Consider the following 27,638-nt stretch of genomic DNA (forward strand, 5'->3'; position numbering starts at 1 on the left):
GAGAAGAGCTTGGCTTCTTCTTGGTCTCTGTTTTTTTTGGAGCAGCCTAAAAGGAAATATTTAGATAGGTTTGTCTTATATATTAGTGTGACACTGTGCTAACATTTCCCTTCTTCTTGTATGCTACCATGGCATTGAATTCCACTTCTAGTAGGAGAAATTGCCTCCTCAACACCATTGGTGTGAATTTTCTCATCCAATAACAGGATTTAGGGTGCTTGTGAGGCAGGTGGGAACATGGCAAATGTCACATCCTGCCAGTTTAAGCCACAAATGCCTACAGATGCATTCATTTCTAGTAGCAGCATAGCTCAACCTTTCTCTCATCATACAGAGAATCAAAAGGTTTTTGTGAAAATACATAAAACATAAACTGAGGGATACTTGTTCTTTGTTTAATATTAAGGACGCTTTTCAGAAGGGTAGATAATTTAACCCAGGGGTTACAGCCTAATGTGACTTAATGTTATACATGCTACATGCTGATGATCTTTGAAAGTCATGTGTTTGCCAGTGAAAGAAAAATAAGATTGCATTTCAACAGCAGAGAAGTGATGTTGTGCTAATTAGTGATACCTGATTCAAAGGTGTCATGAGTAAGAACTAGGATCTTGGCTTTCATTAACTGTTTTCATTCTGAATCTGTATAAGGCTCTGTGTAATAAATCAAGAGTGCTGGCATCCATAACAACCCCATACACACCCCAGTAAAACTATGCAAAATAAATGTGTCTTCTTGGCTTGTTATGCCAGGAGAATTCAGTATCCATGCTGAGACCAGTCTGATGGAAGCAGCTCAGGCCTTCATGTCCTCCATGTTGGAATTTAATAAAATTGGTAGTTTATATATTAAGGAGAACAGCAGTGTGTGCCAAAAGGTATTTATGTGAGCTTTTAGTAATGAACAGGATGCTCTGGTAAGGTAAAAACAAGACTTACTTGATTGTTACATAGAATCCATCTAGCATCTAGGAAAGTAAGCAGTCAATAGAAAAATATATACTTTGTTAGAGAAATCTTTAAATCCGATTCCTATGCCTGGAAGTAAGAAGTACAAATCTCTCCGGTAGAGCTTCATGATTGTATCCATCTCAACTCAGGACAGGAAAGAGAAGAGAGAACAAAGAGAACATAAACAACTCTTAATCTTTAGTAGAGAAGGGGAGGAGATAGGAAGTGACCTCTTTGCAGTCACACTGACCAAAGGACAAACAAGACAGGCAACAAGGAAGTTATCTCTCCACTCCCAACTCCACAGAGAAAAGCATTGGTTTAAATCTCCATTTCGAACACCCCATGACAATGATGAGTCTGTCCCAAGGTATTAAGTGCCACCCATGCTGCAGCACAAAAAACTGTGGACTTGGAGCCCAGACAGACAGACCAAAATAAAGCTGCTTTGAGTCACTTTGGAGGTATGCTATTTAAATGATGCATGTGTCCTAAGTCGCTGGAAGCTGTGCCAAAGCCATGCTCCAATCTTAAGGACTGGAGCACAACTTTGGCACAGCTTCTGGCCTCTTAAGATGTGTGTATCATTTAAACAGCATACCTCCAAAGTGACCCGGAGCAGCTTTATTCTGGCCTTCAGGCCCATAGTTTTCTGTACTGAGCAGGATAATGGTTATTTGAGTGAGGAGGAATTGTCTATACTCCTGTTGTTATTGACAGATCATTACCTGGTGATGTTTATCCTCAGTGGAACTCAGTCAGAGCCTCTCCAGGGTTGGGGATAATTAAGATGATGTGCTTCAGGAGACTTATGGATTCAAATAGACTCATGATGACTCTTGGGGAGTTTCCTGTTGCCATGGCAGATGATCCTGTTGAAGCTCTGGTTGATGTTTAGAATGAGAAAATGACTAAGGTGGTGGACACAATTGCCCATGAGCATCCCCTCCCTGAGTGGAGCTAACCAATGGGGTCAGTAATGAACTGGCAGCCATGAAATGAGTGGGACAGAGACTACAGTGTCAATGGTGCAAAACTCAGAGTTGGTCTAACAAAACACAGGTTGGAGCCCTTTGGAAAGCATACTCTGTGGTAATGGGCAGAAAAGAAATAATTTCTCTGTGCATCGGCAAAGTTGACTAGCAGAACTATCTGAAGCACTTAGACATCTTCAGCACTCTGCCCCACAAAGACAAAATTCAGACCACTTGACACACTGCTGCAAAGAATTTTCAACACACTTTGCAGATAAATCATTCGGATCCACTCTGACTTGGATGCTGTAGTTGGTAACAGTTCCAGCGGATGTCATCTTGGTGTCTGCTTGGCTTGTGCTATTGGATACCTTTCAGTCTGTGCAGGCTGAGGATGTGGACAGGATTCTTGGAGAGGTGAGAGTGCTGATTATATATTGCGTTTCATATGTTCATGTTTTCATACCTAGAGCCAGACATGTTCTTTTTTTTATTTTTTTTATTAAACAAATAAAAAAAACAAACACATATCACATCATACAAACAAACCAAACCATCCAAACTTTCCAAAACATTCTAATAATTTACAATATATTCCTATCCAATATATCATAACATATAACAACTCAATAAAACATCATAGGAGAATTATTCTCTCTTTTATTTTCTACATCCACATTTCATTCATCTTCTTCTGTCTTCTACATCTTACACCCTCCTCCTTTCTACTTATCTCAAACTTCTCACTCTATCTTCCTTCCATATCCATAGTTCCTTATCTTCTTTCTACTTCTCTCCCTCCCTTACCTGCCATTCATCAAACCATCACATTTTTTCACTTACTCTAACCATCTTAGATTTTCTCATACCCGCTTCAACATTCATTTCCTTTCTTTCCCTTTCACAACTACTTCTTTCCCACCAATACATTTCGGTTTCCCTTCCTTATTTGGCTTCCTTTGCCAGTATAGTAATTCCTTAAACTCACCTAAATCTCATCCATTATATCATTCCTACTCAGTTTTTTAATATATACTATCTAATTTTACGTTTTCTTTGGCTCTGACACTATTCTCTATCTTTCTATCTCCTTAACTCATTACCTTTAATGAACAATACTAAATGTCACTATTTCCTCCAACTTTTTATTTTAAAAAATCTATTACATTAATCCATTTTTGTTGAATTGATCCAAAGTGTCATTTTTTTTTAAAAAAAAGAGTTAAACTGTCCATTTCTATTGCATCAAATAGTTACATCAGCCAATCTTCTTGTGTAGGGATTGCACATATGTAACTCTTGCAATAGTAATTATATAGTACAATATTTTCCCAAACTTTCTTTTCACTTTGTCTTCTAGCTATTCAGGCTTTAATTGTAAGTCAGTTTTTATGTCACTAATTGTTTCATTTATTTTTCTCCAATATTTTGGCATGCTCAGAAGACCACTAGCAAGGATAAAATGTCCTTTCTTCCTTTTCACGTTTCCAACATTTGCTATCCTTTAATTTGTACATCTTAGCTAACTTAACCAGGGTTATATACCAGGGGAGATACATCTTATAATAATTTTCACTTAAACTGGCTTCTCTTCAGATCGTATAAATCTTTAGCCAAGTATGTTCTTAAGAAGTCATGGTGACCTTTGGAACACCAAGATTTTTTTTATGAGAGAGGCATGTTGACCTGAAGACATGTGAAGGACCTAGATAACAGCAAAATAAAAATGAAATGAGTTTGCTGATCCTCCCACAGATAGTACTGATATGCTCAGGTGAAAATGATTCTCACAGTTACCCACCTCTTGCAGGCCTCCTGCTGAGTTACAAAATTTCCCCAAATACACTACTACTGTTGATGGGATCCCAGGTCCCTCATTTTTTGGGTAACAAGAAACACCACATGTATATTGAATCCTTGCCCTTCCTGTCTCATTAAAGCAGCCAGAGAAGGACGGGTTGTGTGGGTAAGGCGTGGTGGTAAATACCTCATGGCAGCAAGGCAGGATCTCAGCCTGCCTAAAAGAGATTGTAGTGAAGCTGTGTTACTGAAAAAAACCTTCCCTGAACTGCACTGTACTAGACAATTGCAGCCAATACAATTCATGCACAGCTGAAATAAAATCAGTGAAGAGTTTTAATTTCCACTGTTCTTGTTTTCCAATATTCCGTTTTTGGGCAAGGTCTTGAAGCATGTTGTGACCTCCAAGTTCCAGGGGTTCCAGATGAAATGGATTATCTAGGTCTGTTTAAATCTGGCTTCAGGCCTGGTTATGGGACAGAGACAACTTTGGCCACCTTTGAGTTAACCTACAATGGACAGAGTGACTGTTTTCCTGTTGATTCTGCTGAACTTTTCAGAACCATTGATATTGCTTTGGGTTGCCTTTCTGGGATGAGAACTGGAGACATTGTGCTACAGTGGCTTCATTCTTTCTTGGAAGGGAGCACTCAAAATGTAGTGCTGGGGAACTCCTGTTTCATGCCTTAGCCATTGGTGTATAGTGACCCTCAAGGTTCAGTTCTGTCTCCCTTGCTGTTTTAACATCTACATGAAACTGCCGGGAAAGGTAGTCTGGAGTTTTGGGGTTCAGTGTCTCCAGCATGTTGATGATGCCCAACTCTATCTCTCCTTTCCATCTAACTCCAAGGAAGCTGCTAATGTATTAAACTAGTGTCTGTTTTCAGTAATGAACTGTATGAGGGCAGAAAAAAAAAAAGCTTAATCCAGACAAGACAGAGGTGTTCCTGGTCAGTTAGTAGGCAAATCAGTGAATAGGGATTCAGCCTCTTCTGGACAGCATAACACTCCACTGAAATCTCGGGTTCATAGTGAGTATACTCTTGCACTCAACCATGAACCTTGAAACCCAGGTTTCTGTTGTAGCCAAGAGTGCTTGCATAATTTAAATAGTGCGCTAGTTATGCCCATTCCTTGAGATGTCAGATCTGGCCACATTAACACATCCCTTAATCACATCCCATTTGTATTACTGAAACTCACTCTATGTGGAGCTACCTTTGGAAACTGTTTGGAAATCTCAGCAGGTTAATACATTGAGGCTAGTTGGTTATAAGGAGCGTATAACTCCTTTGCTGAAACTGCTTCGCTGGCTTGGTTGGCCTGCTCCCTGCTCTCTTTTCGCCAGCAGGCAAAGCTGTTCTTATTTAAAGAGGCTTTAAACTTTTAATTGGCTGGGGTAGTCAAATGGACTGTGATGGTTTTTAATGTGTAGTAGATTTTAATGTGCTTTTAACTGTTTTAAATTAACATCTTTCAGTAGATGCTGTTACTACTGTTTAATGTTTGTATTTCAGACTGTTTTTTCTGTATTGTTTTATCATATGGATTAAGCCATTTTGGTTCCCATATAGGAGAAGAGTGGGATATTAATTAATTAATTAGTTAGTTAGTTGAAATGGAACGCTGCTTTCCCGTCTAGGGGTATTTTTGCAGGGCCAAACAAAGTGAGTCCCTCTTATATTTTTGCAAAACACCGGAGAAGTATATTTTTTTGGATTACAGCTCCCAGAATCTTCCAGCTAGCATGGCCACTTTAACACATGGTCCTTATTACACCATGCTGTTATGCTGGGTTATACTGTTCAGCTATACTCACAATGATAGTTGGTTGCTGATGCTGTGTATCACACCTTTGCCACATTTGCACTGCAATTTGCAGCATGATTTGCATAGTTTTTTCATCTGCACCAATGCTGCTGTTACCACCCCATTTGTTCCACCTTGTGCTTCATTATAGGTTTGCTTCAATATATATATTTTAAAAATATACAACACTATTATAGCACGACATCATTATGGCATACCGATCAGTGCCCAAATCTCTTATAATGAGAGGTGGCACAGAAAGAGAAATAAGACCTCACTGTCTCCTACCATTTTTGATATCTTTGTCCTGTGAAAAACAAAAGTGCTTATCACACTAGTCAGTTGTTTCAAGTTTTCCTGTTCAAAACTGCTTCACTCAGACTCAGTAAGCGGTAACAACATTACTGCAGCACGAAATCATTACAGTGTGCCCACTATGCCCAGATCCCACTTTGTAAGAGGTGGCACAGGAAGAGGACGCCACCATCCCTCACCATTTTTGATATCTTTCTCCTGTGAGAAACAAAACTCTTTACCACGCTAGTCTGTTGTTTCAGGTTATCCAGTTCAAAAACTACTTGATTTATATTCATTAAGCTATGTTCTATTACAGCGTGTTCTATTTTGGCATGACTTCTGTGTATTTACACTATTACCTTAAATACCTGTGTATTTACACTATTACTTTTACCTAAGTAAAAATGATTTAAAAAAAATAACACTACAGTGGAAACACTGTGGTGTGTTGCAATACAGGAAAGGAGTGGAGAAATTTTTTGGAAAACACCCCCATGCAGTAAAGGGAACCAAACTGTGATTTTAAATAGTCACGATTACAGCACTATTGCACTATAACACCAAACCATTTATATATATTTAAAAAATCAGGAAAAAATCTGAAAAAGGTTTCAAGAAAGTAGACCACAGAAAACACAGCTATTTTCTTTAGAAGTTTTGTCATCTCACCCAAGCACCGGAAGTAGTCTTAGGTTTTTCTGCTGAAGATTTCCTTGGGAATCCCAAAGGGAGGACAATCAGACTACAGCCACCCTGCATCAATTAATTGATTGTTTTCCCAAGATGAGATATCCACATTAAAACTGACTACTGAATCATACCGGGAAGGGGGGTGGGTTATTAACAGATTATTTTCAGCACAAAAAATACCATGTTCCCAATGAACCACAATGTCACAATGTGATAAGGCTGAGACAAAAGCAGGAGCAAACCATTGCTGTGATGGTATAATGGTGTGGAATGATAAGAACTTTATGTTTCCTTTTCTATATCCAGTTTAACTTCATTTGCTCATAAAAAACAGAAGAGACCTTGTTTAGGGCAACACTAGTAGAGACCGTAAGGACTTGTTATATTTGTTATGTGCCACAAATAATTTTAAATTTATGGCAACCCTTTATGTAAGAGCTCAACAAGATACCCTTTTATTAACAGCTCTACTTTGGGCTTCCAGGCTCAGGGTTGTGGCCTCCTTGACAGAGTCAACTCCAACTTCATTGTGTGTTACCATTGCCAATGAGTCATGTTCTTTCATGATATGCCAAACACACAATGGTCTGCTTCAAATGAAAGTCCAGGCTCGATTTGCTTGCATATTGATTTATTTGTCTTTTTGGAGGTCAGTGGTATCTGTACAACTCTCCTTCAGCACCACTTTTCAGATGTGTTTCAAATTTCATATTTCCAATTTGTTTCCCGTCAACTTCTTTCATTGTCTGGCTTTCATATCCATACACGTTAACCAGAAATACTACAACATGGATGATCCTGACTTTGGTATTTTGGTATCAATATATGATATAAGCACTACAAATACTATAAACACTGTAAGGGCAAAAACTGATGGTGGTGGCGGCAGTGGTGGTGGAGGAGCCAGCCCTGGTTCCATCCTCTTACCTTTCCTTTAAATGGGATCACTGGTGAATTCCAGAGAGGTCCGACGCATGGGAGTTACTGGTGCTGTCACGAGAACTCTTTTCATATAGCTTTGTAGTCTCTCTCACTGGAACACTTTTCCACAGTTCCACCACCTAGGAACAAAGTTGCAAGGGAGTAGAAGAGTGAGCTATTTTGTTCTTTCTTTTGTTCTCATTTTTGAGCTTCCCTTTCTTTTGTCTGCCAGGTTGCCTTTCTTCCCACATATCACCTTCCCCCCCTGTCATTGTGACGTTGACCAGACACAACCCAGATGGCAGACAGCAGGGGAAAAACCCTCTCCATCACTTGACTCCATGCACCCATTTAAAGATAAAACACAGGAACAATCCAGCTAAAAATAATCATTCCTTCTTATTTTTTTTTATTCCTCTAGGGAAAGAGAGAGAGGAGAGAGAGAGAAGGGAGAGAAGATAAGCCTGCAGTCCTCAGTACCTTTATTCATTAGTTAAGAGAAACTCCCAATTAAGGCTGACATTCTGCACCGACTTGCTCAGAGGTACATTTTAGTTAAATCAATGGGACTTATTTCCAAGTTAATAAGTTTAGGATCGGGCTGTAAAAGAGTTTAGAGCTGCAGCCAATATAATTCATGAACAATTGAAATAAAATCAATGAAGAGCTTCAAGTTCCACTGTTCCTGTTCTAGCAACCCCTGGCTTTTAAAAATCAGGATAATTTCTCTGATTATCTCAAAGTAACTCATAATTTACAAATGTATAAAGAGATACAGATTCCAAGCTAAAACTAACCAAGATTTTAGAAGGGCATGCCACATATTGTTCATTATCCCATATTAGTATACAAATGAGTGTAACTTATTTTTGCTCTGTGCCTGTGCTTGAGGGCATCATACAAGGTGTCTAACATGTGACATAGAATGCTGACAATATGTTCACACATTCCATTTTCATCAACAGCATTTTGTACTAGCTGAAGCATCTGGATTGTCTGCAAAGGCAGCCCTGTGATGTAGTGAAGCCCTTGGATATAATCAATTTTTCTTCCCAATATGAGTCAAAAGGATTTAATCCAACATGAGTCAATTACACATATATACATAGTATACAAAGTGGTATAAACCATATCCTGCATCAAATGTATGTTCACTACATAAACATGTCTCCCCCAAATGGTCACCTTGTAAGCAGTTCAGCCCACAACCATGGCTGTTTCCATATTGTTGGAGACACTCATCCCGCAATTTTCCTGTATAGCCATCCTCAGAAGCCTCTACTGAGAAAGAAGGACAAAGAAAATAAGCTTTTCTCATTAGTAACTAATGAGCAACTGTATGGGGCTACATACAAAGTTGGGTGGTGGTGGTTGGTTATTGCATGCTTAGAACAGAATCCCTCCTTTCACAACAACAACAATAGCAACTTGAATCAATAGTGTAAGTCTGGGTTATGCTATTGTAATTCCTGAACAGGATGCCACCAAATATCATAATTTAGGCCATAAATTCTTGGACCATACCACTCCAGTGGAAATAGATGCCCAAGTTCAAAATAACATGGAAAATTATGACAGCAACCCATACTTTACATCCTTGAAGTGATACAAATTGACAATATCTACCATGCAATATTGGTGGCTAGGTGTTACTCCAAATGAAATGTACTGTTCAAGAAAACAAATGATTCTTGAAGCCAAAGAAAAAGATTGACAGATGTATATAAACACAATATAGTGAACAATTAAAAAACAAAGGTGAACAGAATGAAAGTGATACAAATTGTTTTGAAGTTTGACGAAATAAATCAGTACATGGTCAGTGCATTCCAAAACATAGAAAGAAAAACTGAGAAGAGGAACGTCTGGATCAGATTGCAGAACATGACACTGAAAAAAGAAACTGTACAGCTTATATTTGTGGCTCAAGAACAGGCACTTCAAACAAATAGTATAAAGGCAAATATTGAAAAAATAATGACAGATAGTAAATGTTCTCTATATAAAGAAAAAGATGAAACTTTTGACCACTTTCTCAGTTTTATAGCAATAATATGCAGACTGAATGTATGAAAGAAAGATCATGATAAAGTGGCTGCAGTAATACATTGGAATCAATGCAAAAAGAAAAAAAAAAGATTTGCCATCTGCAAAGAACTGATGGGAACATAAGCCTGAAAAAGCTGTCGAAAGTGATGATGTAAAAACCTTATGAGACATTAAGATTCAAGCTGACAAACAGAACATAATATGCCAAACATAACAGTGGTTGAGAAGGCTTGGATTATAGATGTGGCATTCCTGAGGGACTGCAGAATTGAAGGCAAGAGAGGAAAAAGATGCTGAAATTATTGAGGCCCACAAACTGAGATCCAGCACCTCTGGGAAAAGGAAACAGTATGGTTCAAATAGTGATAAGTGCTTTTTGAGTAATTCCCAATGGACTGACAAAACATCTGAATGAAATACTGTAGACAGGACCATAACAGCACAATTAAAAGTGACACTGCTTGGAATATGTCACATCATCAGCTGATACCTCACTGATTTCTAGGTTCTTGGACGGAATCACAAAGCACCACTCAGCAAATCCCAACAGACTGTGAAACTAATGAATAATAATAGAACATGTTAGTCTTATGTTATTTATTTATTTATTTATTTATTTGTGTGCTTAAATTGTACAAATTCGGAATGTGGACCAAAAATATTAGAATTTAATGTTCAGTAATAATGATGGCCAAGGTGAGCTACATAGTTGCACCTCCTGGCTCAACCACCCTCATTTACCAGTCATCAGCTGTTGAAAGTGGTCTCTTCTACTGCTAATCTGAATGCAGCAGACTGAGCTTTCCTCCCTGCTCCTGCCAGAAATATCCAGTGGAACAAAAGCAGGATACTTCTTGCAATTCTTCATGCCAGAGATGGTTGCTGGCAAGGGGGTGGAAAGACCAGTTGACAGGAGATCAGACCTTCATCACTCACCACAGCTGGTAACTGGTAAGATAAGACTGAGAGACTTTTATTGAGCATTGTGATAGTACCACAATCATGAATATGTCATGAATATGAATCAATTACAGATCTGTAACTCTGTGTTAGGAATTCATAACTACAATACTAAATTCATAATAATAATAATAATAATAATAATAATAATAATAATAATAGGACATTTCAGTCTTATTTAAATTGTTTAAATGGCTGTAAATCCCCATACTTGAGGTTTACTTGGCTGTGGATTCAGCTGACTGTCACATGATGGATGTTCTTCATGTTTCATATCTAAGTTGCTCAGTAAATTGTCAGTCTGCTAAGGTGTACTGTTGCTTTATTGTCAGTGGCAGTGGACTGTTGCTGTTCAAATTTGAATAGGTTTTGACAGAAAGATTATGAATCTTACCAGAGTGGGAGAGCAGGGATAACTCCTTGCAAATATGGGGATTATTATTATTATTTTGGTGGGGGGGGGAGCTTACTTGTAGGATGAAGGGGGACAATGGCTGTTTCAATGCACTTAGTGATATATTTCAAAGTGTGATTTATGCAGTCTGACATTGACTTTAATTTAGCTCATGGTACAACTCAAGTAACCCAGGCCTTAATGAAGTGTGTTTTGCATGATACACTGAACATGTGATCTGACAATACCTGCTTTTAAACAGCCTAAGTTACTTTTTTTTGTCATTGAAAGTGGCCTGTCAGGTCATAAACTTAAAAGTAATGCCTGCTGACCTATCAGTTCCCTCAAAGTAAATTACTGAAGTATATGAAGGTATACCTTATAACACACTATTGTTGTAACCAGATGAGAGACAAGGGCAAAAGTTACCCACTGGTTTTACTGTTGTATGGAAGCATTGGGTTTGTGCTTGCAAATCATATGCAGGTAGACACATGCATATTTTTGGGGCAAAGAAATGGGACAAAATGAAGTGATTTCCAAAGTACTATATATTCTCTCTGCCTGTGGAGAGGGTGGCAATATATATACCTTGTTATGTGAAGTGCCAGTCATAAAACCAAAATAATTGGTTGGCATCCCATATTGCAATTATGGATATGTAACCTAGAGTTACGGAGCTGTAACCACTCCATCTTCAGACATGCTCTGTATTCACAATCATGGTACTGTTGCCACGATTGCAAATGGCTTCCTCAAATCTACCTTAATCAGCCATCAGCTGCATTGAGCAATGGAGATCTGTTCTGCTGGATGAGGTGCAGCAAAATGAGATTTCCAGTCCCCTTTTGCCAGCAATCTCCAGTAATACAATCAGAGGTGGGACCCTTCTCATAACTCCTTGTTGCACTGCAGGTTGCTGGCAGGAGGGGCTGGATACACCTTGCTGCATGCCAATGACCAGCAGAAGAGACCTCAGTCATTCAGTGCAGCTGCTGGCTGTTAAAATAGGTCTGAAGAGTTGGGTTAAGAGATGAGATATAGTAATGTGGGATCTCTGTGATTTCTTCCTCCTCCTCCTCCTTGTTCCCCCTCTTACTCTTCTTCTTCCTTCTCCTCTTTGATGTCTTGTCTTTCCTCCACTCCATTAGATTCTTGCAACAAATCCATAACATTTGTTATATTAAGAGAAAGCAACTGGACCATGTTCACCCAATAACTTTAATGGCTTAGCAGGGACTAGAGCCTGGATCTCCCAAAGTCCCAGTTCAGCACTCTAGTCACATTAGTCACCATGGCAACATCCCATGGAATTCTGGGATTTGCAGTTTAGGGAAGGGCATTTAGAATTCTCAGCCAGGGAGCTTTTGGGCCTCACTAAACTATAAACCCCAGAATGCCACAGGATGTTGACGCAGCGGTTAAAGTGTAATATAGTAAAGAGTTATTCTTATAGTTATTATTTTTTAGAAGCAACTCTTTGTGTTCTAATGAGTTATTCTTTGAACAAAATACTTGAATATTGCAAGTTACCAGCCTGTAACAGTAAACATGCTCTTCTCCCGTCCACCTTTGCAACAGCAGATGACAATAAGGGGCAGCAGTCTGCAGCACAGCAACTGCCAGCACTGGTACCAGGTGATATTCCTCCTTCGCTCTTTATTGAGGCCACTAAAAGTAGCCAAAAGTCCTTTTCTGTCACAAATTGTCAAGCTAGCCCTTATTGCAATAGAATTGTAGTATACTGTAGCTTTTCCCAGCTTTGCTGGGAAACAAAATTAATGATTATTAATTTTGCTGTTTTTGTGTGCCTTCGTGTCATTTCTGACTTATGGTGACTCTAAAGTGACCTTATCAGAGCTATTCTTGGCAAGTTTCTTCTGAGAGGGTTTGCCATTGCCATCCTATGAGGCTAAGAGAGTGTGACTTTCCAGGGTCACCCAGTGAGTTTCATAGCAGAGTTGGGATTCGAACCCTGGTCTCCAGAGTCAGACCAATACTCAAACCACTACACCAACTGGCTCTCAGTTATTTCTGATGAGTTACTCTCAAACACCACAAGAGTTGTGCAACAGCTTGATATATGTGTGTGTCACAGGTTCCCCATAACTGGTTGTACATTTTGTGCTCAACCTGTGCCATTGAGGCTCCAGTTCTATACATTGTTACCTGGGAGTAAGATCCATTTGCCTCAACAAGGCTTACTTTTGGGTAAGCATGTAAAGGACATTACAACTATATTGCTTCCTCCCATGCATTAATAGGATCTTGCCATGTTTTATTTTTCAGAGCAGACTGATAATATTAAATGTACATGTTTTAAAGTGCTCTGAAGGAAACTGATGCCCTCAGTACCATTTTTTTTCTTTTTATTATAGCAAAGCTAATACCAGCATTCCTAATATAATCCTCTGCTTGTAAAAATTAATCATTTTGCCAACAAATGTCTCTTCCATCGTGGTATAGAGAAAAACATTAAAGTAGAAGGAAATATCCTCCTTGGAATACGCTTGTTTAAACAGTTGTTTTCAGTGTGTTTTGCTTTATTAATATTGTATAGAAAGTGCTGAACAAAAAATAAAGAAATGGGGCTTTGCTTACCCAATAGGGCATTTTAGCACTTATCACATTCAAAATAAAGTTTAAGGAACCATCTGTATACTCCAGCTTTCATGTGCCAGGAACTTTTCAGTCTGGCTGCTTTATTAATATTTGAAATCTAGCAAGGTTTTGTCAGCAAACGCCAGCTCAAGTTATTCTTAAATCTCATTGGTTTCATGTGCATATCCATTGAATACAATAGGCTTTCAGTGTGCTGAACCTTGGCTGGATTATGCCTCATCTAGAAAATATTTTGCATGATTTTGTCAAGTCATCGCTAGGTATGTCACAGTTTCCCATGAGAATGGGACATTTGTCACTCAGCCCTGACAACCTATTGGATTGCACTGAAATCTTATTGTAAAAAGTAATGCTCAACTGTATATTTTTTTCTTTGTTACATATTTTTTGTATTCTTTATGTCAGATTTTCTGACTGGCTTTATTTTATTTTTTTAATGTATGTTTGCTTTCACTATCTAAACCAGTAAGACTGTAAACCAGAAAACATGTGTTCTGGTTGTGTGTATGTGCCTTCATGGTGATCCCATGAATTTCACAGAGTTTTCTTGGACAAGGAATACTCAAAGGTGGATTAGCCATTCCCTTCCTCTGAAATTTAGCCTACAGCACCTGGTATTCATTGGTGGTCCCTCTTTCAAGTACTAAGCAGGGCTGACCCTACTTATCGTCCAAGAACAGACAGGATTTGGTGCCTTGGCATTTAATCCCATTCTTCTTTTTGTTGTGTGCTTTCAAGACCTTTCCAATTTATGGCGACCCAAAGGTTTGCCTAGCAGAATTTGTTCAGAGGGGCTTGCTATTGCCTTCCTCTGAGGATGTGACTTGGCCAAGGTCACTCAGTGGGATTTCATGGCCAAGCCACAATTTGATTCCTAGTATCCAGAGTCATAGTCCCATGCTTAAACCACTATGCTACACTGACTTGTTACCATCTTGATAATCCTTGTATTCCACTTTTACATATATTTACAAACTGTGGCCATCTTCTAGAATATGATGACTCTTTTCTCTATGATTTAAACAGGCATAGACATTCAGATTGAAAAAGGAGACCATATTGCAGTTCATTGTTTAAATGTGTAGGTGGGATTCATATGATGGAATGGTCTTTCATACAAGTGTTTTTCCTATATGTAGAAGAGCAGTATGCTGGGATAAGTCCAATTTCGAACCCCAGTCCTTATCAATAAGTTTTCTGAATGGGGGGAGTGACTATTTGTTTACATAGAACCCCATATAATGTGAGTCCCATCTGGTCTTTGAAGTGGGTTTATCACTGCTGTAAGAACTGGGTCGTAAAATTAAAATCTGATCCTTTGAAAGGTGTGTATCACTCCACAGGTGAAGTAATTTTATCGCATATAAGCCATATGATATAATCAACTCATCTGAGATGTGGTGCTGGAGAAGAATGCTGAGAATACTGTAGACAGCCAAAAAGATGAGGAAATGGGTCCTTGAACAGATCAAGCCGGACATGTCCCTGGATGATTAAACTAGGCTGTTGTACTTTAGCCACATCATAAGAAGGCATGACTCATTAGAAAAGACAATAATGCTAGGAAAGATAGAAAGAAGCAGAAAGAGAGGGAGACCATATGCCAGATCGCTAGACTCCATCAGAAAGGTCATGGGCCTGAATCTACAAGACCTAAGCAGAGCAATGGAGGATGGAGGAGGAGGGAGGCTTAGAGAAATACATCCACAGGGTTGCCATGGGTCAGGCCTAATGGATGTGGGGGCAGCTAACAACAACAGTTTTGATAGTGGAACTCATGTCTTAGTCTGAACTCAAGTCTTGAGAATCAGTGGTAGCTCCTGACACACAGTTGGCCCCAGTGTGGAAATGTCACAGACTTCCTTTCAAATAGTAAATATCTTTTAGCTTCAGGTCTGTGGCGTCACCAGGGCTGGCATCAACCAGTGCAGTAACTCATGATGTCATGCCCCCCATTAACCTTGTCCCTCACTACACTATACAGAATCCTTAGTAATATTTTTTGTACTAATGTTACTCATAAATCGTAATTCCCATGTATCACTGGATGCAGTGGCAATAGTTGTGATATAAACAACCAACAAAATTAAAATTATATCTTTAAATTATACACCATATGGAAAATCAAAATGTATATTAAAAATTCAAAAGGAATACTTTTATTTTTTTTTAATTCAAAATTTTTATTTATTTATTTTTTAAATCTAGGGCCTCTCCTGTCTCCTCTCACTGAGTCTCACCTCACTCACAGCATCTTTTCAACATTTTAAAGGGACACAGGCAAACACCACACTCTTAGTGTGTCCCCTGGTGTGGTGCCCATCCTCTGCACCCCTATAGTGAAGCCCCTGGTTCAGGTGCTTGTTTGTGAAATAGGATGCATAAATGCCCCTCCTCTCTAGCTGCGATTCTATTGACACATCTGGGAAGATGATCCATTGAATGCAATGAGCCTTCCTTTTTAAATACACTTGCACAAAACTGTCATCTTTTAGCCTGTAAATTGTTAACAACTAGAGGGTAATTTTGAGGGATTATAGTTTAGTCTTGAACACATGCTTTGTCTGAATAATGTCATACTGCCATTGTACAGCAAGAGTGGGAATCGTGTGACCTTCCATATGTTGCTCAGCTGCAACTCCCTGCATTGTCTACTATTGCCAATTTTGGCTAAGGTTGCTGTGAGTTACAGTGCAACATTCGGATGGCTACAGAATTCTCCTACCTCCACTAAAGATTTTCTGGTTTGTGTGCATCCTACTTTACAGACAGCAGCCATCTTGTGAAAGCTGTCAATGCTGATTTAAAGATGGACACCCAAAAGAAGAAACTGAATACCTAGAGAGCAGACTGAGCAGGTCCACCTAGGCCCCATTCACATCACACAGTTATAATGCTATTATTCCACTGTATGTGTCATCGTTCTTTTTCAGAGGAACCCCCGGCAGAGGATTCTAAATGCCCTTCCCTCAGCTGCTAATTCCATGATAAACTGATATCATAGCATAGTGTATATAACTATGTAGTGTGAAAGGGCCCTAGACCACAGTTTTGCCCACCTTTGTAGTATTACTATTCATAGTGGGCCCATGATATCCACTGGGGTCTGATTCCAGGACCCCTATGGATTCCAAAATTCCAGGACCCCTGTGGATACCAAAATGCTGTCCCTTACATAAAATGGCAAAATCAACATTTACTAGTTGGAATATATATAAATATATAATGCATGAATGGTTGAATCCATGTGGACCAACTGTGCATTCTAGTGAAAATTTCTGATCTCTCTCTTTCTCCCAATACAAGCAAATGTTGTGTAAATATTCATTCTGGGTAACAAATTTCCCCTCTTCCAGCAATGTATCAAGTGGCAACCTTACTGTTTTGTGATCTTGGACAGCATGACATCACTTGCTGCCAGTCACTCAGAGTAGGGAGTACTGGGCTAGATGAACCAGTGATTTCCTTCCTATAAAGCTAGGCCTTATAAGGCAAGCTATTCGCTAGAACTCTCAAACAATGCCTATCATCTTGTGGCCTCCACAAGCGGGGGTTGTGGGGTGGGTCTATGATTGAACCATGGCATCAACATACCATTTATATAAATTAATTAATGTTTGCTTGACCACTTTTATCCAATTTCTTTCACCAGCACATAAAAGGAAACCAGACATAAATTTCTCTTTTCAAAACAATTGGCTTAGCAACTGCTGACCTTCTGTCCTGTCATTCTAAGGATTGATTGGATATTGTTGAATTGTTTCATTCTACAGTAATTAAACATAAAATTAATTATGCTGGTAACCCATTATTTCTTTGAACCAAGGACTAAGTCATTTATTTTTGCTTGACTACTTGCTCCGAGAGTCTGACATCATGCTAGTGGGGAGAGAGAAAGCTCCATTGTTGCAGACAAACTAAATAAGATGAAGGAACAATTTATGAATCAAAATATAACATAAAGGCTTCTAATTTCCGTATGCCCAGCATATTGTATTAAACTAATATAATTTGGTCTATCAATCTTTAAAACCATATATTTGGTAATTTAAACATTTCCTGGATGACTAATCATGCAGAAAAGAAAGCATCAATGGAAAACACAGTCCAGAAAAGAAGGGCAGAGGGAGGGGGCATCTGGGGAGGAAAAACATAAGGGGAATAGTAAGTATATAATACTCAGGGGCACCAATGCCTTCTGGAATGTACAGATCTCATAAACCTTGTGCTGGTCAGCTTTGGGCCAATGTTTTACTATTTGCTGACTGTGAAAGGAATATTCATTTCACATGGAGTGACTGAGGTTGCATATGCATTGCAGAAATAATGTACTTTGACACTGCTTTAACTGCCATGGCTCAATGCTATGGATTTTTGGGATTTGTAGTTTTGTGAGTCTACTTACCTTCAGTAGTGGCTCTGGAGGGCTGGAAAACCTTCTGGAGCAGGTTTTCAGGTGGTACAGAAGACAGGACAGGGAAAGGAAGAATGTAAGACTAGTGGTCAGGCCCTACCACAGCACCGAATTTAGGCCAATGTGATTTTGATCAATGGTTGCAAAGGTGGGGTGGCTTCTGTCATCATAGGCTGCATCCACATTGCAGAAATATTCCAGTTTGATACCATTTTAACTGCTGTGGCTCAATGCTATGGAATTCTGGAAACTGTAGTTTGAGCTCTCTGACAGTGAAGGCTAAATATCTCACAAAACTACAGTTCCCAGGATTTTATTGCATTGAGCCATGGCAGTGAAAATGGTGTCAAACTGGACTATTTCAACACTGTGGATGCAGCCATATATGCCATGTTAATTTAATTCACTGAAATTATTTTGCACTTCTAGCCATCACAAATAAGGCCTTGTTTTGTTATTTACTCATGACTGATTAAAAAAAAAAGCACTAATCTAAGTATCACCCGGCCACATTTTCAAATTCAAACATTTGCTTAAATGTGACAATGCCCAGACAAACGTGAAAGAATAAACATTCTCCTGCCCATGTCCCCCCAAATAAACAAAGCTTCTCTGATTTCACTCTTTGGAGTCAGTCTCAAATGGTTTGTTTGTTTTCCTTACCTGACCAGGACTCAGATTTCATGCCAATGTCTCATGCATACATCCCTTTTCTTGTAAAACTCCTCTCTCTTTTTATTTTATTTTATTCTATTTTATTTCTATCCTGCCTTTCTCCCAGCACAGAATTCAAAGTGGCTTTATTTTGTTAAACATTTGACCTGCCACTAGGAATTTCACATTTTTATATTTTGGTAGTGAACAAAATAGACAGGTCAGTCCGTTTGCCTCTTATGGCGAGGCTGTGGGAACAATTTTAGAAGAAAAAACAATCCACTTTGAATCAGCAAAAAAAAGAGTGCCGTAAGGTAAAGTGTCATACTTAGCAGAACAAAAATATCGCTGATCCAAACACTTCTTTTACCAGCATGACTTAAGTAAGATAGCTACGGGTACATAAAACATCCACCCCTTTCATAGTCTAAAGTGAAAGCTTCCCTTTGGGGTTCCTCCTAAATTTCCTTAACTTCATAGTTCACCTTGTTTGCTACCTGTAGATTGTCCATCTGCAAATAGTTTGGTGCCAATGAGAAACAAAAGCCTGGTTCATCTTCTTGAGAACAGTGCTTTCTTTCAGTAGAAGTCAGGTTAGATGATGACCTTTAAGATGCAATATAGACCATGAGGTGTGGCTACAGGACAAATACCACTGGGAACAAAGATCGATTGAAAATATGGGCATTTTACTCCCCCCCCCATATCACATTACCTTCACTTTGGAAAGATGTGCATTTTTGCTCCGTTTTAGAGGAGTATCCATAAAGTTGTAACAGTGGGTTGTGGAGTATGTGAAGGAAAGATCCTGCATCTGCCAAAATTATTCATACAAAAAAAATGACAGCACAATTTATGATCAATTTATTAAGAAGTCTCTTACAACTCTCTTCTACCATCTCCTTGGGGTTTCTTTGGTTGTTATATATGGGTACAAACATATTTGTAAATTGTTACATCTGCTTTTAAATCTTAACTTATTTTTACTGCTTCAAAATTTAAACTGTTTTATATCACCTGGGATTCTTGGATATAGGGCAGGGCAGAAATATTGGGATGCAGTGGCTTAGTGGTTAAGATGCCAATTTTGACGATCGGAAGCCTGGAAGGCTGGCAGTTTGGGGCCGGAGTGCTGCATGAGTTCCTGTCACTAGTCCCAGCTTCTGCCAATCTAGCAGTTCGAAAGCATGCAAATGCAAAAAGGTACCACTTCAGTGCAAAGGTAACAGTGTTTGGTGCACATGTTGGCCACATGACCACCAGAACAGTCCTTGGACAACGCTGGCTGTTTGGCTTAGTAAAGAAGATGATCACCACCCCCCCACAGTCAGTTGTGACTAGACATTCATGTCAATGGACTGCTTTTATCTTTATAAATATTGTAATAAATAAAATAAGTGCTTGCTGAAACCAGTGTGATATCTGACTATTATGAATAGACTGGAATCCACTGATTTCAGTATGTCCCCTGCAAGTATGACTTGGATCCAATATAACTCTGAGCCCTCTGGAACAGAACTGGGGGACATGTGGAGGACTGTGAGAGGCAGTTTCACTAGTACAAGGGTTGTAATCATGTGGCTCTCCAGATGTTGTTGAATAGCAATTCCTGAATTCTTGACCACTGACTTTAATCCTAGGGTTGCTAGAACATGCAGTACAACAACAACTAAAGAACTGTATGATTTCCACTCCTACATCAGCAAAGGGATGCAGTTGAATACAAGTGGCTGAAATCGTGACTGTCATAGAATCGTAGAGTTGAAGGAGACCACAAGGGACATCCAGTCCAACCCTCTGCCATGCTGGACAACACAATCAAAGCATTCCTGACAGATGGCCATCCAGCCTCTGTTTAAAAAACTAGATGAGATTTGACCTGGAGTATCTTCTAAACTATACCATACTTGTACCTTCTTCAACCTGGTGCCCTCCAGATTCTTTGTATCAACACATTTGGAAGGCCCAAAATTGAAGGCGAGTGTAATAATACTGAACCAGCTCTCATTTTTGTTGAAATGAAATTCTTCCCTTTAGTGGACTGATGAATTCATTCTAAAAATTTTCTTTGCTTTGCAAGGGATTGCACACCTATTAAGGATACAATTCTGTTTAAGCCCTGAAACATTTCTGTGCAGCACTGATACATTTCCTAGTATGTGTCCATGCACACAGCAGTTAGCATATGAATATAATCTGGTGATGTATGCTTTCATTTTGCCCATTTGCAGACAAACAGACACACTCCTCAGACAGCCCAAAAGAAATGAAGATAATGAAGTCACAATGTGAAGTTTATGAAGGCACAATTCATTTGAGTTGGAAAGAAACTTCTCCAGAGGCAACTTCAGCATTCCTTTAATGGCAGCTGATATAATTTTGTGTATATGTTCTGTGAAAGAAACGAAAAGAAGAGTATGGTTGCTCCTGGATGGGGGAAAAATAACTTGAGTTTCATGGTTTAGGCCTGGCTTTATTTGGATAATGGACACAATAATGATAAAAACATGATCAGGCAAATCTAGTCTAACAACGAATTGAGTATGGCATGCCTTTGTAGATTATGGAAGAAAGAGTTAGCCAAGAGAAGAATAAAGGAGAAAAAACCCACCACCCCTAATGATAGTTTATGGTGAGGTGGAGAAAAAGCAAGAAAGAAAAGAGAAACCTGTTACCAAGTGCTGCTGGTGTTTTCAGATTAAGATGGGGGATTAAGGAATTTTACTCAGCAATTTGAGATGCTTTGTTAGGAATAGAGGAGATTTGAACTGCTTTGTTCTGAAACCACATGTTAGTGAAAAAGCAAACAGGCACTTAATCCTGACAGACAGCCGAATTTGACATCAATTTGTCCCTTGGGAGGTGACCAAGAGTTCTTTGGAACTGGCAAAAACTGCTGGGACCTAAAATGGCTTTGAGAACATATTGCCACTAGTCCTTGTAGTCCTACGCCAGCCTCCTGAAAACTCTGGATGCCATAACTCACAATAGCTGGGGACCGGTCAACAGTTTTATAGACTCAAACAAGGCTGAGTGTTTAAAAAAACACTACTAGGTGCCAAAGTGTTTACCAAATAGAGTTAAAATATGATCTAACTTAAGGTCATGCCTTCAGTCTTAAAACAGACTAAGGCAAGAGGGAGAGAGAAAAAAAAATCTGATAACGATCCTGTTTGTGATGTTGGATGGTTTCCTGTAACAATAAAAATATAGCAGCTGACTTCCAGACAGCCCAATATATACAAATTTGTATAGTGGCCTTTGACACACACACATAGACTCACTCTCTCTGACACACACGCATGCACACAGACACAGACACACATCTTGTGCAGATCTTTAAGGATTTAATTTGTTTTGGCTTAAAAAAAATGACCACTGAACAGCTTTTAAAGGCTGGGTCACAAACATACATGTTGCAGCAGATTTTCTTTGTACATTTAAATCCAAAGAATGATAAAATCTGGCAGTTCTGATCTAATGTAACCGTGTTTAAAGTCCAAATGTTGTGCCATGTTCAAAACACGGCAAATCATTCAAAACCACTTAGAACTCAGACCTGTTTAGAATGGCTCTATTTTTAAACAAAACAAAACACTCTTTCAAATGAATCTGGTAGCAGCACAGCCAGGAGTGGTGGAGATGATGCAGTATTTAGAGGTGATGCACTGCTATGCAACAGATTGTGCTTTACAACAGAGTGACATCTCCAGCATATAATTCTAAAAGAAAAACACTCCCCAATGGAAATCTAAACAAGATGAGAATTGCAGAATACTACAGATCTCATAAACTAAGTAAACAGCATCAACCCAATCAAGAAAGAGCTGTACTGGGTCATTTTTCTTTCTCTGCAGTTTATTAGCATTGGAACTGCTTTTCAGAGAATAGATATCTAGCTCTTAGGGAGACATACTTAAGGAAATTGGATATACTTTTTAATTTGCTTATATTCCGTTTACAACATCCATGGCTTCTTGTGATCATGACCTTGTGCCCTTTTAATGGCTTAGTCAACTATATACTGGAATACAAAATTTATATCTTTGAGAAATTTCCTTTCTTTTGGGGGATTAAACATCTTTATTTCACATTAGAAAAATGCATTTCAATATACAACATACAGCGGTTTCATATTAAAATCACCTATATATTGTTATGAGTTTATGTTCATAAGGGATGTGTATACATTTTAGCCAAAAATTAAAAACAAAAAGCAAAACAAAATGAGACCTCCTGTTTCTGGCTTTTAATGATTACATTAAGCAAAATATACTCGGAGAACTATCAAAGAATATCTTGACCCTCTGTCCTTTTGAAAATTATCAGATGCTTGTTAAAATTTTGTCACACAATGCATGATTTTCATTATGTTCCTGTATATGAAGGAGTAAAGACTGAAAGAATGAAATGCTGGGTCCTTTATTAGGACAATATTAATTTGTTAATTTTGTGTGTGTGTGTGTGTGTGTATATATGTATAATCAAATATTTCCTCTTTGTGTATGTGTGTATAATGATAATACGAGGGTAGAATGATCAAAGAAGGCGTGAGTTAAAATCAAAAACACAGTATTCATTCATTTAGCTCTGCCATAGCAGAGCAAATCTAGGGTGACTCAAGGGACACAGTGTCTTGTAAAACATATGTACTTAATATAAGGGTCATAAAACTTATTAAATTAAAAGCTAGGTTAAAAATAGGAAGAAAATTTATGCGGCTGTCTGAAATAGCAATAATTTCCCTGTGGCCTTTGCTAGCTAGCTTTCTTTTTCTTTTCTTTTTTTTTCTTCCCTCCCTCCCACCATCTTTTATAAAACATACATACATTGGGAGTCAATAGAAGTTTCTTACTACTAGATAAGCTATGTGATCACTTATACAATATAGTAAATATAATTAAGTGCTAGCAAGGAAATAGGGCTCTTCAGCACTTCATTCCAGTGGGACAGAAAGAGTGAAAATGGCTACAATCCAGACTCAAACTCATGCAAAGGGTTACCTTTTTTTTTTTACATGAAAGGAAAATTATTGATGTGCTTATGAGCATTTTCCACTGCATATACTGAGCATTCCACTTTCATAAAAGGGAACTGGGAGGCACTGACATGCATGCCGTTTGAATCGGAGCCAATAGTTTCCCCCTGACCAGTGCTAGCTGTTAAAAAGTGCTATGCATGATTCATTAGGAGGCAGAAGCATTCACAAAAAACACTAATTTCACTCACTTCTTAGAGGGCATTGGATTGGTTTGTGCACTGATGTTTTCTCTGTAACATCTAAAGATGACTTTCATGTGGAAATCTGTGTTAGAGAAATGCCAGTAACAGTCACAAGGCTTTTCAATTGAATCCATTTCACTGAATTCAGAATGGACACCAAACCAGGAGATTTGGGGTGTTGGCTAATCACATGGTTGAGTTTGGGCCCTGATTTGGCAATTGGAAAGATTGGTTGCATCGGTTCCGACCAATTAGGATCCCATCACTTCAACCTCTGTATTAAGGCAGAAATTCTATTGGTCACATACACTACTAAATGTGCTTTTAAATTTTTTTACCAGGATCATGCAAAGGCAGTTTGACAGTTTACTAAACTTGGACCAGGAACAATGTCAAAGTCAATGTATGCTCAATGTTTGTTTATTTCATTGGAGCCAGGTCACCAGGCAAAGACAATATGAAAAGCAGGAGAAAACTGAAAAGAAAATGGCAACAGGAGGATGGCCAATGGACAGAGTAAACGTCACAAAGACAGATGCAGACAGGCTGCTATCCAGGACCAAGCACTATTCTTGCTGGGTAGGCACAGTCTCCCAGAATCCTGGACTTAGGTTTCAATAGGCTAGCTATTTGCAATGGCTGTAAGGATGTCTGCAGCAAGTCAGGAACTGGTGGGCAGACAGTGGAGGAAGGATGTGGTGGCTGGGTGGCAGGAGTAGATGTAGTGAGCCTGGAAGGAGGGACAGGCTGGTAGTCAGGCAGCTAAGGGTACAGAAGAAGGATCTTGGCAGGAAGGTAGTGGGATCTCACTGTACAACTTGTCAAATGGCATACTAGGAATTCCCATGGGACATCTGCATGAGACCAACTATTTGAGCAGAGCGGGAGGGGAAGGGAAGTGGGCAGAAGTATCTGTGATTACACAGGCAGCCCATAGATTGCCAATGGCGGTGACATCTTACAGGATGGCAAAGTTAGGAAGCTGTTGCTGCTAGAGAACAGGGGAACGGTGAAGAGAGTTCCAGAGGCCAATAAGTCTTAAGCCAATATAACTCATCAGTGCAATGCTGCAACAAAGAAAACAAATAACATTTTAGCCTGCATTAATAGAAGCATAGTTCCAAGTCAAGAGACGTAGTAAGGTAAAGGGTACAGCTTTGCACTTTGACAAGGTGGTCAAGTCATATCCAACTGTTGCTTATTTCTGTTACTAAGCTGAAGAGCCAGCATTCTCAAAGACAACTCTGGAGTTTATCACACAGGGGAAATCTCGTGTAAAAATGAGGGTTTTAATTGGAAAAACCCCAAAAAACGCAAAAGCAGGTTGATTTTCCCACCACATCATTGTTAAACTAATGTTAACCCAAATAGAAAGTGGAGGGAAAGTAGACAAAAGCTGCTCCTTTTTACTTTACGTTCGGGTTAACAGAAGTTTAACAATGACATATGTGAAAATCAACTGCTTTGGGTTTTTTTCCTATCTTTTAAATCCTGTTTTTGTACAGGATTTCCCCGTATGATAAATTCCTGTGATCCCATGGCCAGCATGATTATTACCTTCTCACCAAAGTGATACCCATGTATCCACTTGCACTTTTGTATGCTTCTGAGCTGCTAGGCTGGCAGAAGCTGGGACTAGTGATGGGAGCTTACTCTGTCATGTGGCACCCGGGCCTCGAACTGCTGACTTGCTGATCTTGCAATCGTCAGAATCAAGCATCTTAACTGCTGAGCCACCATGGCCTTCTAAGGGAAGTAATAGTCCCCTATATTCTGCACTAGTCAGGTTTCATCTGGAGTACTGAGTTTAGTTCCAGGTGCCTCATTTTAAGAAGAATATAGACATGTTGGGGCAGTTTCCGGGAAGGACAATGAGGGTGATAAGAGGTATGGAGAACAGATGAGGTAATGTTGAAAAAGCTGGGCATGTTCACCTTGCTGAAGAGAAGACTGAGAGGTGACATGATTGCAGTCTTCTCAGAAAAGAAAAAAGGTGCTCAACCTGAGGATAATGGAGCAGATGACAGAATAGGGGAATTTCAGCACAGAATAAGTAAAGAGATAGTACAGGAATATCTGGTTAATCTAAATGAATATAAATCTACAGGACAAGATGAACTACATCCAAGGGTATTAAAAGAGCTTGCAAATGTAATATCGGAGCTATTGGCAATAATCTTTGAGAACTCCTGGAGAACAGGAGAAGTCCCAGCAGACTGGAGGAGGGGAAATGTCCCATTCTTCAAAAAAGAGAAAAAAGATGATCCCAACAATTATCGTTCAGTTAGTCTGACATCGATACCAGGAAAGATTCTAGACCAGATCATTAAACAGAGAGTCTGTGAACATCTAGAAAGCAATTCCATAATCACAAAAAGTCAACACGGGTGATGGCCCAATAGACAGAGTCCGTCACAAGACATATGCAGACAAGCTGCTATCCAGGACCAAGCAATATCTTTGCTGGGTAGGCAAAGGTCTCCACAAGATCCTGAGCTTAGTGTCATAGCTAGCTATGTTGCAATGGCTTAAGGATCTGCAAGTCAGAACTGGTGGGCAGACAGTGGAGGAAGGATTTGGTGGCTGGGTGGCAGGAGTAGATTAGTAGCCTGGAAGGAGGGACAGGCTGGTAGTCAGGCAGCTAAGGGTACAGAAGAAGGATCTTGGCAGGAAGTATGTGGATCTCACTGTACAACTTGTCAAATGGCATATACTGGAATTCCCATGGGACATCTGCATGAGACCAACTATTTGAGCAGGCGGGAGGGAAAGTAGTGGAGCAAAATTATCTGTGATTACACAGGCAGCCCATAGATTCCAATGGGGTGACATCTTAGGATGCCAGTTAGGAAGCTGTTGCTGCTAGAAGAACGGGAACGTGAAAGAGAGTTCCAAAGGCCAATAAGTCTTAAGCCAATATAAACTCATCAGTCAATGCTGCAACAAAGAAAACAATAACATTTTAGCCTGCATTAAGAAAGCATATTTCCAAGTCAAGAGACGTAGTAAGGTAAAGGTACAGCTTGCACTTTGACAAGGTGGTCAAGTCATATCCAACGTTGTATTCTGTTACTAAGCTGAAAGACCAGCATTCTCAAAGACAACTCTGGAGTTTATCACACAGGGGAATATCTCGTGTAAAAATGGGGGTTTTAATTGGAAAAAACCCAAAAACGCAAAAGCAGGTTGATTTTCCCACCACATCATTGTTAAACTAATGTTAACCCAATAGAGTGGGGAAGTAAACAAAGCTGCTCCTTTTTACTTTACTAGTTCAGGTTAACAGAAGTTTAACAATGACTGTTGAAAATCAACTGCTTTGGTTTTTTCCCCTATCTTTAAATCCTGTTTTTTGTACAGATTTCCCCGTATGATAAATTCCTGTGATCCTATGGCCAGCATGATTATTACCTTCTCACCAAAGTGATACCATATATCCACTTGCACTTTGTATGCTTTGAGCTGCTAGGCTGGCAGAAGCTGGACTAGTGATGGGAGCTCACTCTGTCATTTGGCACCTGGGCCTCGAACTGCTGCCTTGCTTCTTGCAATCGTCAAATCAAGCATCTTAACTGCTGAGCCACCATGGCCTTCTAAGGGAAGTAATATTCCCCTATATTCTGCACTAGTCATGGTATTCAGTTGGAGTACTGATTTAGGTTCATTTTAGACAGATTTTAATGATATGAGGACTGTTGGCAGTTTCCGGGAAGGACAATGAGGTGATAAGAGTATGGAGAACAGAACATATGAGGTAATGTTGAAAAGCTGGGCAGTTGTCACCTTGCTGAAGAGAAGACTGAGAGGTGACATGATTAGTCTTAGCTCTTCGCAGAAAAGAAAAAAGGTGCTCAACCTGAGGATAATGGTAGGCGCAGTG

At 39.3% G+C, this 27,638-nt stretch overlaps 1 long non-coding RNA gene across 2 annotated transcripts in view; it reads right to left on the reverse strand.

Annotated features, from left to right (window-relative positions):
* Positions 1 to 7,567: 7,567 nt before the first annotated feature.
* Positions 7,568 to 27,638, reverse strand: part of LOC121935591 — a 54,656-nt gene continuing 34,585 nt past the window's right edge. For both annotated transcript variants that reach the window (XR_006104828.1, XR_006104825.1), the window contains 2 exons: positions 8,628 to 8,723; positions 7,568 to 7,582 (listed from right to left, as the gene is read on the reverse strand). This is a non-coding gene — a long non-coding RNA (uncharacterized LOC121935591). The remainder of the gene's footprint in view (positions 7,583 to 8,627; positions 8,724 to 27,638) is intronic.

This window comes from Sceloporus undulatus, chromosome 1 (assembly GCF_019175285.1).
Source record: "Sceloporus undulatus isolate JIND9_A2432 ecotype Alabama chromosome 1, SceUnd_v1.1, whole genome shotgun sequence".
Taxonomy (NCBI): domain Eukaryota; kingdom Metazoa; phylum Chordata; class Lepidosauria; order Squamata; family Phrynosomatidae; genus Sceloporus; species Sceloporus undulatus.